Source organism: Mandrillus leucophaeus, unplaced genomic scaffold (genome assembly GCF_000951045.1).
Source record: "Mandrillus leucophaeus isolate KB7577 unplaced genomic scaffold, Mleu.le_1.0 Scaffold650, whole genome shotgun sequence".
Classification (NCBI taxonomy): Eukaryota; Metazoa; Chordata; class Mammalia; order Primates; family Cercopithecidae; genus Mandrillus; species Mandrillus leucophaeus.
The window spans coordinates 951199-953445 of NW_012107031.1; the positions used below are offsets into that span (position 1 = coordinate 951199).

The window sequence follows — 2247 nt, forward strand, 5'->3', positions numbered from 1 at the left end:
ACGATTTATTCTCATTCTCAACACAGATTGATAAAGGGAACCTGAGAGTGCCAAGGAATGGTATTGGAAGCGTTATTCAACCATAGCATCTTAGCCATTCAGGGAGAAATGAAGAGATTCTGCCACACCTCCCCTTCTAGAATCTAAGTGCCAACAGAATTTATGTGCAGAAGCTCTGATAATTCATTCTCATTCTCAACACAGACTGATAAAGGGAACCTGAGAGCACCAAGGAATGGTATCAGAAGCACTATTCAACCATAGAACCTCAGCCATTCAGGGGGAACCTGAGATGTGGGGGAGCAGGTGTCCCCATTGTGCAATGCCCTTTAATTACAGCATTTAATTATGCCAGGCTGGGCACTTACAGGGACGCCTGAGAGTGGTCAAACCTCTTTCAATCCATCTACTTACGTGTGAGAGCTCCCCAAATTGATGTAGTAATGCAACCATTACCACCATGGAGACAGGCTTCAAACCCACTTACAGCATCTCTCCCTTTGGGGAGCAAGACATCTAAAGATGAGAAATTAAACCAGAGGTTTCTCAAGTCAGTAGGCAGGGGCTTGTCTAAGCCAAAGTGCTTCTTTGGTTCCAGCCATTGACGGTGGTCAGGGCACCAGGTGTGACAGCTGCTCCTGGAGCCAAGGGCACCCTTACCTGGTTGGGGGCCTCTGGCGGCATGGGGGATGGTGACTTGGACTGGAAGGCGTCCTGGGATATGAATCCTGAGTCGTGGGAGGACACGCTGGACAGCCTCACGGGAGCCTGCTGGGTCAGGTTGGAGCTGCGGTAGCGGTAATGTGAGCTGGGGGAATGCGAGTGGGAGCCGCTGGACCGAGAGTCACTGCTGTTGACACTGTTCAGGCTGCTGTGGGGGACAAGTAGGGGTGAGGGGTGGGCACGGAAGGTAAAGAAAGGGGGGCAATGGTAAGAGGAAGGAGGAAGGAGGGGAACAGACAAGAGGCAGAAGAGGGAGGAGCACAACATAATGTAATCAGCTCTCTGCCCCGGAGATGCAGCGCAAACCACAAGACATGTTTTCAAAACACCAAATCACGAAACTGGTCAACAAAATGTTTTTCCAGGTGACCCAGGGGGAAATACAGCTGCCAGGATTCAGGTCTCCGATGGAAACCATGTGGCGTTCTTAGGAGGCAAGTCAAGTGCCACCCAACTCTGCTGCTTCGCCTGCCACCAAAATGAGAGGAGCTGATGTCAGTAGCCAGAAAAGGGACAGGGCTAATCTGCCTGCAGGAACCATAAGCCTGCAGCAAAGCCCACTGGGGCTTCAGCGTGACTGGAATATTCTTGGATGCACCATCTGGGTCCACATGACTAAGGCCAACACAGCCAAGCACTGACTGCCGATGGATTTGCTGAGGTGATTTCATCCTAAGTGAGTCTGGTCAAGCCCACTGTAAAGAACATCAGCAAATCAACTCACGATGTTGGTGTACATGTGTTTTGCCTTTTAACACAGTGATGCTTTAATTAATGGATTTACTCTGACCCCAGCTGTTTCTCTGTTAAAATATCTGTGGGTCTGGCACAATAACACACTTGGCAAGAGGCAGGCAGCTTTCAGCGACTAAGAGCAATCAATGCTCAGCTGTTTGCTTTTGAAATGGCACAGTAAACAGGATGTCAAATAATGACACACCCACTCTGGATTTCCGTCTGCATTCCGTCTCCACTCATAAGAAACATGCTCCTGGCTGGGTGCGGTGGCTCACGCCTGTAATCCCAACACTTCAAAAGGACAAGGCGGGTGGATCACCTGAAGTCAGAAGTTCGAGACCAGCATGGCCAATATGGTGAAACCACACCTCTCATAAAAATACAAGAATTAGCCAGGCGTGGTGGCAGGCACCTGTAATCTCAGCTACTTGGGAGGCCAAGGCAGGAGAATCGCTCGAACCCAGGAGGTGGAAGCTGCAGTGAGCCGAGATTGTGCCGCTGCACTCCAGCCTGGACAACAGAGCGAGACCCCATCTCCAAAAAAATAAAATAAAATAAAATAATTTTTAAAAACCATGCTCCACACTCTGTATAATAACTTAGATCATAAAAAGCAGCAAACAGACTCCCAAGGTCCAAACAAACAGAGCCTAAATAAAAAGGGCAGTTGTAGAGGCACCAGCAGGAATGAAGTAAACAACTAGAGCTGGGATTGGAAAATTCATAGTTTCTGCTCCTAAGCCTGCAAGAGACTCTGGTTTGCAAAATCTGGCAGCTAATAAGGTA

At 49.0% G+C, this 2247-nt stretch overlaps 1 protein-coding gene across 3 annotated transcripts in view; it reads right to left on the reverse strand.

Moving 5' to 3' along the window:
* MTSS1 (metastasis suppressor 1) overlaps nucleotides 1-2247 on the reverse strand; it is a 171331-nt gene that overhangs the window by 7271 nt on the left and 161813 nt on the right. The gene's annotated exons all lie outside the window — the stretch shown is intronic.